Source organism: Giraffa tippelskirchi, chromosome 1 (assembly GCF_054371585.1).
Source record: "Giraffa tippelskirchi isolate mGirTip1 chromosome 1, T2T-mGirTip1v1.2.pri, whole genome shotgun sequence".
NCBI classification, from domain to species: domain Eukaryota; kingdom Metazoa; phylum Chordata; class Mammalia; order Artiodactyla; family Giraffidae; genus Giraffa; species Giraffa tippelskirchi.
In genome coordinates, this window is record NC_137275.1 from 135,162,886 (window position 1) to 135,175,955 (window position 13,070).

The window sequence follows — 13,070 nt, forward strand, 5'->3', positions numbered from 1 at the left end:
CTCCTCCCGCCTTCAATCTTTCCCAGCATCAGGGTCTTTTCAAGTGAGTTAGTTCTTCGCATCAGGTGGCCAGTGTATTGGAGTTTCAGCTTCAGCATCAGTCCTTCCAATGAATATTCAGGACTAATTTTCTTTAGGAGGGACTGGTTGAACCCAACCAGTCCATTTCACCATATATGTGGGTGTATTTCTCTCTGTTCTTTTCACTTGGTCTGTTTGTCTTTATGCCAGTATCACACCAGTTTCATTACTGTAGCTTTGTAATATGTTTTGAATTCAGAAAATATGAGGCCCTCACCTTTGTTCTTTTTGCAGACCGTTTTTGCTATTCAGAGCCCTTTTTGGTTCCATATGAATGTTAGAATTGTTTTTCCTATTTCTGAAAAATTTGCCATTGAGATTTTCATAAGGGTTTCATTGAATCTGTTGCTTTTTTGGGGGTTCAAACCATGAACATCAAGTGTCTTTCCATTATTTGTATTTTTATTTGTATGTATTTCTTTTTTGTGCCTAAGTGCTCTGGCTAAGATTTCTGGTACTCTGTTGGGTAGAATTGGTGGGAATGGGTATCTTAGCCTTATCTTTGATCTCAGAGGTAAAAGTTTCAGTTTTTTACCATTGAGTATATTATCTGTGGGCTTTACATACATGGCCTATTATGACATTGAGATAATGGCTTTCTGGTCCTAGTTTGTTGAGTGTTTTTATCATGAAGGGATATTGAATTCTGTTCAGTGGCTTTTTCTGCATTTATTGACATGGTCATGTGATTTTTAGTCCTTTAATCCTTTATACTATTAAAGTGGTATATTACTTTATTGATATTCTTTGTTAAACAATCCTTGCATACCTCTAATAAATTCCACTTTATCATAATGTGTGATCTCACTTGGTCTTGATGGGCTGTTGAATTCCATTTGCTAGTATTTTGTTGAAGATTTTTGTGTGTATACATATGAGGGATATTGGCCTGTAGTTTTGTTCTGTTCTAGTGTTTGTCTAGCTTTAATGTCAGAGTAACACTGATCTCATAAAGTGAGTTTGGGAACATTTCTTCTTTTTAATTTTTGGAATAGTTTGAAAAGGATTAACATTTATTATTCTTTAAGGCCAACTCTAATACTTTGGCCACCTGATGCGAAGAGCTGATTCACTTGAAAAGACCCTGATGCTGGGAAAGATTGGGGGCAGGAGGAGAAGGGGACGACAGAGGATGAGATGGTTGGATGGCATCACCGACTCAATGGACATGAGTTTGGGTAAACTACAGGAGTTGGTGATAGACAGGGAGGCCTGGCATGCTGCGGTTCATGGGGTCGCAAAGAGTCAGACATGACTGAGCAACTGAACTGAACTGAATTGAAGACCTAGTCACTCAGTCATGTCCGACTTTTTGCCACTCCATGGACTGTAGCCTGCCAGGCTCCTCTGTCCATAGAATTCTCCAGGCAAGAATACTGGAGTGGGTTGCCATTTCCTTTTCCAATTCTTCTCCTTTAAATGTGTGGTAAAATTCACCAGTGAAGCCATCTTATCCTGAGCTTTTCTTTGTTGCAACGTTTTGATTACCAATTCAGTCTCTTTACTGCTTATATATCTATTCAATTTTCTCTTTATTCATAATTCAGTCTTGATAGGTTATATATTTCCAATAGTGAATCCAAGGGTGTGGTTTCCTGTTCTGCTATCTTGCTGAGTAGATCTCATTTCCAAATGCAACAGTGGTAGGGAAAATCTCATATAGCAGTGAATGTAAACATAAAAGTTATAATATTTGGAAATTTTAGCAGTTATTTATTGCTGCACAATAAATCACCTCCAAACCTGGTGGCTTATGAAAGTGTTTATTATTTCATAAATTCTGTAAGTTAGAAATATAAGCATGGCTTAATTTGGTCCTTTAGCTCTCATTTTCTCGCAAAACTATCATCAAGGTTTTGGCTGGGGCTACAGTATTCTTAAGGATCATCTGGGGTAGGATCTGTTTTTAAATACACCCATGTGGTTATTGGATGAATTCAGTTCTTTTTGGGCTATTAGACTCAGGATCTAAGTTCTTCTCAGGTTGTTGGTTGCAGGCTTCCTTCAGTTCTCTTTTCCATGACCTTCCCCACTAGGTAGCTCACACAGTAGTAAATGACTTTATCAATGTGAGCAAAAGAGAGAGCAAGGAAATTTGTACACAAAACAAGCCATAGTAATATTTAGCAGCTGAATCCCAGAAATGATATGTCATCATTTTTACCATATTCTGTTTGTTCGAAGCAAGTTACCAAACCAAGTCCATTGTTGAGAGGAAATCATACAAGAGTGTGAGTAACAGGAGATGGAGGTCATGGTGGCCCTGTTGAAGCTTCTAAGTATAGAACTTGTCTAGTTATTTTGGATTACATAATCAATCTAAAAGAGCATTGTATGAGACATCAGTTGTGTTATCACAAAATTTATATGAACCTAGGTAAATTGCTTGTATACCCTAGGACAAAATGGAGATAATGATTCCTACCTCATAAGGGTGTCTAATGTATGTCAGTAAGCTTTTAAAGTATAAACCTCTATGTAAATGACCAATGGCTATTGTTAATGTGCTATGGGCTCATGTGGGTTTCATGATTGAATAGAGCATCTGAATGACTATTTCATTCATGTAATTTCAGAAATAAATGTGTGTGAAATGTAGAAGAGAAGTAAAAATATTTAACTAGAACATTTTTACAATTGGAGAAAATAGACTGTTTAGTCAGTAGCTGTATAGGAAAATATGAGAAGTATGTAAACACGCAAATAGTTTTGTTAAACTAGATTGCATACAATCTAGTTTACTGAGTAAAGGGCAGTAATGGGAGGCATGGTCAAAATGATAGTTTGGGCCCCGAATGTCTGGCTAGATGGCCTAGATTTTTTTCAGTAAACATGGGGGGAAAATTTAAAGATTTCTGAGCAAAGGAGTACCTGTGTCATTCAGGCAGACTTACCACACATTCACTGTGTTAATCATAAATTAAGCCTGTTGATAAGTATTTCAAGTGTTGTTATGGTTTCCATTTTTGGAAGAGTTTTATTTGCATGTGGTATTCTTTGATGGAGACTACAGTAGACTAAGACTGTCTGGGAGGCATTATCAAATATTTTGCTCTTATGTTTGATAGGCAAAATATAGAAATCGAGCTTGCAGCTAGATTGAGGGAAAAACGAGAAACTTCATCCAGTGCTAAAAACATTACATCTTCCAAGAGTATATAATTCACCAGGTACTGTTTGAAGAACTTTTCATGATTATCTTATTTTGCAGTAGTCCTATAAGGTCTATATTATTTTTATCTTCTCCATTTTATAGATCCAAAACTTGATGTACCAATAGATTCAATACCTAACATATCATAGAAATAATAAATTGAGAAATTAGGATTTGAACCTCACAGTTTGGTCTACAGCCTAACTACTAAAAACGCCGTCTGTAGACCAGGAGCATCTCATCCCAGTATCATGTGGGAAATTGATGAAAATGCAGAATTTCAGGCCTTTACCTAGTTCAGTGCTATCAAAGATCCTCAGGCAACTTACAGTCCCCAGGTGTGGATAGCTTTTAAGCCCATGACCATAAATATTTTACTCTTTTGTAGAGTGAATGAAAAAGGGACAAAGTCACTTACAGCAACTTATTGTGTAAAGACTCACCAGGTCTTGTCATGAAGTTACCCTGACAGGTATACTCTCCCTTTGGACTTTGCAACTGAAGCTCCCTAAATCAGTAGTTGTGTGATTTTTCTTACAAATCCATCCCCTCCCCTCACAGAATTTTTAACCTTTAATCTAATCTATTTAACTTAAAGGTTGATATGTGTGATAACTGATACATCGTGACCTGGCAAGATGTTAGTGTTAAAGTGCCTTGTGAACTGTCAAATAGTCAACCTATTTTCATAAATTATGAAGACTGAAAGGAGTATTAGGGCTGATTTATGCCTTCCCTCAACTAACTGAGGAAACTGCAGTTACAAAGGAGAAAAGTTATGAGCTAAAAGTCATGGTTGAAGAAGGGCGTGGCAACCCACTCCAGTATTCTTGCCTGGAGAATCCCATGGACAGATAAACCTGGCAGGCTACATGGGTCCATAGGGTTGCAAAGAGTTGGACACAACTGAAGTGAATTAACATGCAAAAGTTATATTTATGTGGTAGTATCTTCTGGCGATACCTGTAATTGCAGTTTCTTCAGTTCCCTTCTAAAAATAACAAATGGTTAAAGTTATAAAACAGTGCTCTGGATAGGATTCAAACAGTTGAAACTAAGGAACGCTTTTTCACAGTGCTGATTTTCTGGAGTTGGTATGAATTTTCTTGGTCTGGGGAAGAACTGGTCAGCCTATTTGGTTGAGTCAGTGATGAAGAGATAGTTTAAGATAAAAGACATAAGCAGCCATGTGAAGTGCTCCTGAGAAGTCAAGTAATAGAGAGAAATTATTTTAGTGAGATGAAATCGTTAAAGTTGTCAGGACATATATTTATATATATAATGTATTATCATTCACTTATCTCATTTATTTATTCACAAAATAAATCCTGTATGTTGCATTGTGAGTTGAGATGTTTTAGGACAGCTGAGATGATGTGGATATGAATTAAGCAGTTGGATTTCTGGATGTGAAGGTGGAACAGAGATGTGTATTAGGAACTGGAATTGAGCAACCCTTGAAGTTCTGGTTGTGGACGATATAACTTGTGAATGTGCAAGAATGTGTAGGGTGAGAGGGCCATCAGGCTGTGGACTGTGAACTGACACCAGGAGAAAAGTGATGTCTAAGAAGTGGAGGATGAGGTGCTAATGCAAATGACTAAGAAGAAGCACCCAAAAGGAAGAAAGAAAAGCCAGCAGAGAAATGCTGTGTGAGTCAGTGATGAAGAGAGATACTGTAAGATGAAAGACATAAGCAGCCTTGTGAAGTGCTCCTGAGAAGTCAAGTAATATAAAGTCTAAATATCAATTTAATTTAAAAAAATAATGGTTATCTTGGAGAGAGTAATTTCTGAGGAATGGTGGAAACAGGAGGAATACATAGGAGATCGAGAAGTAGAGATAATATTTGTGAATTAAAATTTGAAAATAATCTTCTTAAGGGATTAAGAGAGAGAGGATAGTAATTAGAGTTTGACAATCCTAGATTTTTTTTTTTAAGTTTGTGATACTAAGGGCATTTGAACAAATTTGCATGCTAAAAGGAAAAATCCCATTAAGATGTTGAAGATTCATGTGATGATAAAATCCAAGCTATGTTACTCTTTCCATACATCTCACCTTCTCCTCCCAAGAGCTATGCTTGTCTTCTACCCACGTTTCCATCTAGAATTAATAATTAACCAAGTAAGATCTTGTACAGTGTTCATAAAACATGACCCCTGGGAAATTTTGTCTTTTGTTTGGGCAAAACAGCCTACTCAGGCTGCAGTGCAATAAGATTGACAGTGATGGATTAGAAAGTTTTTTGGAGTGTTCTATAGCAACTAGAAATTAATGTAGAGCTATTTTGACAAATGTTTCACTATTGTTGCCAAGAAATAAATGTGTCAGTTACATGAGCTAGTAAAGGGGATGTTATTTCCTTGAAATTTTGCACTTTTAAAAAATACTGGACTGGGAGTTAAGAACAGATTCTCCAGCACTAACCGTGACACTAAGTCCCCATGTGACACTGAGCAAGTCACTAAAGTTCTCTTACCCTGAACGTGAACATTTCCGTTAAGGACTATAAAATAGTAATTGCTTTCAAGGTGCTTTAATATATTAAGGAAAATATATAAGACCTAGGTTATTATTAGTGATAATATTTAATCTATATTATGTTTGTTGTTTAATCTCTGTCTTGTATGACTCTTTTGCAACCCCTTGGACTGTAGCCTGCCAGCCCCTCTGTCCACAGAATTTTCCAGGCAAGAATACTGGCATGAGTTGCCATTTCCTTCTTCAGGGAATCTTTCCAACTCAGAGATCAAACCTGTGTCTCCTGAATTTACCGTTGAGCCACCTAGGAAGCCCCATGTTATGTTTTGGAAGATGAATTCATTGATAAGTTTATGGAAAAATCAGAAAAAATAAAATAGTGTAAGAATATAGTATCTCAGCATCCTCCTAATTTAAAAAAATTATGTTTACTCTTTTTCTGCACAAAAGAATGCTTTTATAGAAAAATTGGCTAGGATTATGTCTTTGTCAGTATATGATGTTTAATGAGTATTCATCTTTTGGGAAGGTAATCTGACTGTGTCAAGATTGATAGAGTGAGAATTATAAAAAGTTGGAAGTATGGAAGCTCAGGTAGGAGGCTGTTGACTATCTGTCTGTGAAATAACGAAGTCCTGAATGTCCCTGGATAACTTACCATGAGAAAATCAATCAATCAACATGTGTTTGTTTTCGTTCCAATATCTTCATGGAGAGCTTTGGGCTGTTGCTGTTTCTTACCCTTGAGGAGAAGATCTTAAGTAGGAAATAATGGTAAAGTATTGGATTCCCAGAAGCTTTTGGCTAGAAGAAGCATTTATATATAGCTGTAGTATGTGGTTTCAGTGAAAACGTTGGGAATGTCTCATGACATTGGTAGAGAAAGCCTGTCTCTAGGAAGAGAGGTTTGTAGGTCAGAAATGGATGAAGGCAGCAGAGGCAGGGGGAGAATCAGAATCTTGGATATTGAATGAAATGAGTTTTAGCAAGAAACTGTGCATCAGGCTAAGATTTAAACAGAGGCTGAGTTAGATGGCAGGACCACCTCGGCTATAGCTGAGAACGTGATGTGTAAATAGGCGGAGGAAGGAGTTGGGCACTAAAGTTGTGAGGGGGCCAGGTGTGGGGCTTGTTGTTCTTCTCCTGCCAGCTGCATCATGCAGGGCTCTAATGGTTTAAAGGAGCCACTCACCTGGGTTGACTAACATTCTTTGTGCTCTCTTTTTTCCCCCAAGTTCACTAGATAATGAACTTGATAAGCTTTTGATGCCTCATTCCCACTTTTTGCCTGAGTGAACCTGATATTAGGGAATCAGATTGACTTCCTGGGCATCTTTGGTAGTGTTCTCACCACAAGGTTATTTTAATGAATGAATAATGTGTGTTCCACAACACTGACTTCTAACTGACAGATGAAGGTAGTGGATTGCCTATGCTAGCAGAATGCCAGGTAGGAATATCTTTCATCTCTCTCAAGGTGGACAGAGATGGGGAGATGGATTTTGTTTTTCCTTCTTCACTAGCTTTCATTTGTGACACCTGGATTTACCCATAGGCTTTGGGGTCCCTGATAGCTTAGTTGGTAAAGAATCCTCAGGCAATGCAGGAGACCCAGGTTCGATTCCTGGGTTGGGAAGATCTGCTGGAGAAGGGATAGGCTACCCAATCCGGTATTCTTGGGCTTCCCTGTGGTTAAGCTGGTAAAGAATCCTCCTGCAATGAGGTAGACCTGGGCTCAATCTCTGGGTTCGGAAGATCCCTTGGAGAAGGGAAAGGCTACCCACTCCAGTATTGTGGCCTGAAGAATTCCATGGACTATATAGTCCATGGGGTCACAAAGAGTTGGACGTTACTGAGCGACTTTCACTTTCACTTTCACTTTGGGCTTTCTAGAACTTACAGTTGAATCTAACATCTCTGGAATCCAGAGGTGAGTGTCTAACCCCATGTATAACTTCAAAATATGTCACACATTATTCTCTGTGAAAAAATACAAACAAGACAATTTCCTGTCCTGCATGCTGTCAATTTCCTCTTTTATATGACTTTTTGTTCCCCTGGAAGCAAGTATCCTGGTAAGTCTTAGAAGCTCTTTTCCCCACTTCATTTGCAGGTATCCTTTAATCCTTAATACTATTTCTGCTTTTTCTCTTGGCCCTGGCTTATTACAATCTGCCTATATAGTAACAATAATGATAGCCATATTATAAACATGATACACATGTAGTTGTAACAATAATCCCCCATAAAAAGATGAATTCTTTTGTAATCCTGTCAACTATTCCTGTCTTATTTTGGCTGTCTCCTTTTTGCCACAGACCCTCTTAGTATGCTTGGGATATCATGCATGCATGCTGTCATTTCAATCATGTCCTACTCTTTGTGACCCAATGGAATGTAGCCCACCAGGCTCCTCTGTCCATGGGATTCTCCAGGCAAGAATACTGGAGTGGGTTGCCATGCCCTCCTATAGGGAATCTTCCCAACCAGGGATTGAATCTGTGTCTCTTACATCTCCTGTATTGGCTGCTGCTGCTGCTAAGTCGCTTCGGTCGTGTCCGACTCTGTGCGACCCCACAGACGGCAGCCCCTGTCCCTGGGATTCTCCAGGCAAGAACACTGGAGTGGGTTGCCATTTCCTTCTCCAACGCATGAAAGTGAAAAGTCACTCAGTTGTGTCTGACTCTTCGTGACCCCATGGACTGCAGCCTACCAGGCTCCTCCGTCCATGGGATTTTCCAGGCAAGAGTACTGGAGTGGGGTGCCATTGCCTTCTCCGCCTGTATTGGCAAGCAGATTCCCAGCACCACCTGGGAAGCTTGGGATATCATAATAAGCTGCAATAGAATGGAGGGGTTAGAAAAAAACAGAAATTTATTTTCTTACAGTTCTGGAGGCTGTAAGTCCAAGGTCAAGGTTCTGGCTGATTTGGTGTCTGATGAGAGATGTCTTCCTGGCCCACAGAGGTGCCTTCTCACTAAGTTCTCAGGTAACCTTTCCTCAGTTCAGTGGTAGAGGCTGGGGGTGGGGAGAGAGAGCAGAATACTATCACTCCCTTGCTGTCTCGTCCTCTAAGGACGTTACTACCAGCAGATCAAGGCCTTACCCTTATGAACTCATTTAACCTTAATTATTTACTTACTGCAAATATAGTCACTTTGGGAGTTTGGGCTTCAACATATGAATTTTAGGGGAACACAATATAGTCTGAAGCAGCTGGAAGTGCATATAATAGCTCATTTCCCACTTGCAGGCAATCTGTTTCTCTCCCTTAAGATTCTGTGTCATTTTTTTCATTTCTTCAACAGATGTATGCATGATACATCTACTATGATGTATGTATATATACTTATATGATACGTGTTTATCTACTATTTGTTAAACTTTGGAAACAAAGCCAAGATCCATGCCATCAAGATTTCATTTTAATGGGGAAGACATATCAGTGAATAAATAATCAAGATAATTCCAGTTATTGATAATGCTATGAACAAACTAGGAAAAGTGATATAGAGTGACTGAAAAAACAAGTTATTTAAGGAAAGATGCTATTTTATATTGTCAGGACAGGGATGACCTCTCTATTAAGGATACAAATAAGCTGAGGATTGAAGAATGCCTATGAACCAGCTATGTGAAGATCCCCAAAGGTTAAGTATTCAAAGAAAATATGACAGCAAATACAATTGTCCTAGATTATGAAAGAATTTGATATATCGAAGGAACTGTAAGTAGATCATGGTGCCTCTAGTGTGATGGAGAGGTAGGCACGAGTCATACCATGCACGTCTTGTAGATCATTAAAAGGTACACTCTTTGTTGTGAATCAACTGACAAGGCATTTAAAGACTTCAGGTAGAGCATTACATGATTTGATTTGTATCTTAAAAGAAAGGTTTTTGAAAGAGGCAAGAATAGATGCAGGTGGCCCAGTAAAGAGATTATTGCAGTAATCCAGATGTGAAATGATGGAGGCATGAATTTGAGGAATGGCGATGGTGAAGGTGATCAGTTGGTAAAGAGTCTGCTTGCAACACAGGAGACCCCAGTTTGATTCCTGGTTCGGGAAGATTCCCTGGAGAAGGGAAAGGCTACCCACTCCAGTATTGTGGCCTGGAGAATTCCATGGACTGTATAGTCCATGGGGTCACAAAGAGCTGGACATGTCTGAGTGACTTTCACTTTTAGTGGTGAAGGATTCAGAATTTTCAGTGCCCATTTTTTAAATAAAATAAAAATATCTTCAGATTGCCTAGTTCCACTATATGGTTGTGGTTTAGAGTTAAATCACCAAGAACCTACACTCATCACACACACAGGGGATTTATATTTCTCCTTAACTGTATTTGCTGCTACTTGGATTCTACTCTCTGTTCTCATAGACATGTCCCATCCTCTCTTTACATTTTTTTTTAATTAGGCACAGATTCTGACTAGTCCCTTTTCCTTAGTTATGACCAGACACAAAACTCACTGTAACAGGCTCCCAATGAGGTGGACACTCAGCTGTTGGCCTGGTTCAGTGTCTGCTGGCTTTGTTCATTCCAGTCTTCTTCTTCATGCCCCCACTGGGCAACACACATTCTGCCTGCAGTGACTGGCCTTTTGAGACACCTTGGGCCATTTTGCTCCTCCATGTGCAATCTCTGTGTGGAGGTCACTTCTGCTAACTTATGTATGGAATTCAAGCCAAATCCTGTGTTCTTCTCCTTTATGTTGTTCAAGTTGCAATGAGATGAACATTGTCTGGCATAAATCATTCAAAAGCATAATAGGGGAGTTTTAGAAAATATATACACTTGCAAAAGAAGTTGTATATGGATTGTTTGAACTTATTTAATACGGTGGTTAGGATCAGTCTGTTTTAATTTATGCATTTTTAAATGAAGAAAAAGATTTTATAGATTTCTTTATTGAGTAGCATTTACAAGTAGCCTAAAAACTTACTTTGTGTAACAATAGGTTACACATCATCTCGATGTGTTATGCATTACTATAATGTAGGCCTTATTTACAGAATGTCATGTGAACCACTGTTGTAGGTACTCTTATCCTTATTTTATTGTTGAAAAAACTTAGATCGAGTAAGGTTCACTGACATTTTCAAGGTCACATACTTGTTTAGTGGCAGACCTATAATTTACATTTGAGGGTCTGCTCTTAACTATTTTGTGCCACTCTTGATTTTATGTCCTTTGTACAAACACATATGAAACTACTTTTTCTCCCTCATCTTTTTAAACCATTTACTCTTCAGTAATCCTGAGCACCTTAATTGGGGGATAATTTACCGATAGATCAAAAGAACTCAAGAGTGAGAAAGCAGCTTATTCCCAACAGATGGAAAATAACTACAAAAATAATGGTGCACATAAAATAATTTCATTTAAATAGGTTTATAATAGTAATGTTACATTTGATTTTATCATTTGGATCAGGAATAAATGAGTCAGATAAATCATTGGTTCTTATTTTGTCCAGAATCTGGTGAAACTGATTTTTCTATTTTTCCTTGGTTAGTTATAAATAAGTATGAGTAAAAATCATACCATTACCACAGTAAGGTTGAGAATCGCAAAATAAACTTTGGCAGTCTGTTTTTACTAGTTCTAAAACAAACCATGTGTTCACGAGGATGTAAGCATTAAATGTGCTAAAAAATAATTAATTTTACATTAACCTGTGTTCATTTATAGTCTTCTACACTTTAAATACTTTAGTATTTAAGTTGAGTTTTTTCTAGTAAGTGTAAGCAGTTTCACAGAATGTTAAAATGTCAGTAAGTGTTGTATTTATTGGTTGTTCCCATTATAGCTAAACATTGTTTCACCCATGATTATTAAAACCAGTAAGGTTCAACAATAAAAACGTATTCAAATAAATTTTAAAATATTTGTGTTAACATGTTAGCTCATTGATTTGTCAAAATTTATCAGAGAATAACTTATTGTAAACTGTAATAATCTTTAGTTGTTTATTAGACCATAGTTTTAATTAGATATTAAGTTTTTTGTTAAATAGAAACTGCATCTTTAAAATACTTTGTTTAAAACATGGATATTTTTATTTCAGCAGGAACAACTATATAGCATGTATCTAAATCATGTTTCCTATTTGAGACAAAATTCAAGATAATAGAACCCATTATGATTCTATACAACATGATTCAGTTCAGTTCATTTGCTCAGTTGTGTCTGACTCTTTGCAGCCCTGTGAACCACAGCACGCCAGGCCTCTCTGTCTACCACAACTCCTGGAGTTTACCCAAACTCATGTCCTTTGAGTCGGTGATGCCATCCAACCATCTCATCCTCTGTCGTCCCATTCTCCTCCCGCCTTCAATCTTTCCCAGCATCAGGGTCTTTTCAAATGAGACAGCTCTTCGCATCAGGTGGCCAAAGTATTGGAGTTTCAGCTTCAACATCAGTCCTTCCAATGAACACCCAGGACTGATCTCCTTTAGGATGGACTGGTTGGATCTCCTTGCAGTACAAGGGACTCTCAAAAGTCTTCTCCAACACCACAGTTCAAAAGCATCAATTCTTCAGTGCTCAGCTTTCTTTATAGTCCAACTCTCACATCCATACATGACTACTGTAGAAACCATAGCCTTGACTAGACAGATCTTTGTTGACAAAGTAATGTCTCTGCTTTTTAATATGCTGTCTAGGTTGGTCATAACTTTCCTTCCAAACAGTAAGTATCTTTTAATTTCATGGCTGCAATCACCATCTGCAGTGATTTTGGAGCCCAAACATGATTAATGATTGTTATGAATTAAAATATTATAGAGAAGTTTTATTATATTAATTAGAGCTTTTCTAATGTTGTTTTGGAGAGAACTGCAATGAATGCTTTACATAATCGTAATAAAAGTGAAAATAACATGAACGATGATAAGGTATTAAAATGTAAATTTTGGTACATTCTTCAGGTATTTTAACTCAGAGATGTGTATTTTTTTTCAGGAACATTTACAACATTTTTATTGTGTCAACTGCAAGGCAAACCTTCTTTTGTGTTTGACCACAAAATCAATAGTGAAATATATCATTGTTTTGAATGAGTTTTTCTATGGTATGTATAAATGTGTTTCTTTTTAATGACTTGGAGTTTGGACTATTTTGGGATTGGTCAAAGTTACAAGTCTTGCTGTAGGCTGGTCCTGGATAAGAAATGAATTTTGAGAAGTAAAACGTTAACAATGGCTAGAACTCAGGTTGTCAGACCCTGTTTTCTTTTAAATTTATTTTTTATTGAAGGATACTTGCTTTACAGAAGAGATGTGCATTTTTAAAGCCTATTATTTAAGACACTTTCTAATGAATTTGAGGGTGGCAGAGGATGAGAT

At 37.6% G+C, this 13,070-nt stretch overlaps 1 protein-coding gene across 1 annotated transcript in view; it reads left to right on the plus strand.

The window, feature by feature from the left end:
* Window positions 1–13,070, plus strand: part of LINGO2 (leucine rich repeat and Ig domain containing 2) — a 1,356,204-nt gene that overhangs the window by 78,338 nt on the left and 1,264,796 nt on the right. The window contains exons 2-4 of the transcript XR_014055953.1: window positions 8,608–8,708; window positions 9,285–12,415; window positions 12,688–12,796. The gene's annotated coding sequence lies outside the window, so the exon portion shown is untranslated. The remainder of the gene's footprint in view (window positions 1–8,607; window positions 8,709–9,284; window positions 12,416–12,687; window positions 12,797–13,070) is intronic.